Genomic DNA, 879 nt, shown 5'->3' with positions numbered 1-879 from the left:
CATCAGTACCAGAGTTCAGCGGGAAACCTGAAGATGATGTGAAACTGCTTTTTCGTAAACTTGAAGGTGACACCCTGTTAGGATCATGGACAGATTCCGATAAGTTAGTGGTTGCCAAATTAAGAATTCAGGGAGCAGCACTAGATTTCATTATCGTGGAGCCTACTTGCATGAAAACAGAAGATAACAATGACTTTAGAACGATTGTTGTTCAGAGATATAAACGTAAAAATGCAATCAGATTTTACAGAGAGCAGATTTACAGTATGCGAATGCGACAAGATGAATCTATCAAGCAGTTTGCTAGCAGAATTCAAAATATCAACTCTCAAATGTACGAGCTAGTAGAAGATGAAAATTAAGATCACATTCAGTTGTTCGAAGCCAACCAGGGAGCCTTGGACACATTCACTCATGGGTTGCATGGAGAGGAAGTAAGCAAAGCTGTTACATTGGCACAATGCAAAACGTTTCAGGAAGTAGTAGAATCAGCTGTTGGTTTTGTTGAAGCATTGAGACGCCCAAACGAGATGCAGAAACAAGAACACAGCGTTTTCAACACAACAGTACATTGTTACAGATGCAATAATCTGGGCCAGAAGCATAAGGATTGTAAAGGGAATTGAATCTGCTATCATTGCGGGATGCAGGGTCATGTTTTGAGAGACTGTTGCAACAAGAATAAAGGTAATGCAAACAACAGACAATCTGCCAGATCCTTAAACGAGTACATGGACGTACAGGCCACCACTTCGTCTGCCCCTTGCCAGAGACAGTGATTCCTGTTAGTTCCAGCGAAAATCAGACCAAAAATGACTTCATGATAGGTGCTGTATACCATGGGAGAAACGTCAAACTACTTATTGACACTGGAGCACA

The sequence above is a fragment of the Schistocerca serialis genome, chromosome 1, assembly GCF_023864345.2.
Source record: "Schistocerca serialis cubense isolate TAMUIC-IGC-003099 chromosome 1, iqSchSeri2.2, whole genome shotgun sequence".
NCBI classification, from domain to species: Eukaryota; Metazoa; Arthropoda; class Insecta; order Orthoptera; family Acrididae; genus Schistocerca; species Schistocerca serialis.
Note: the sequence above shows the minus strand (reverse complement) of the source record.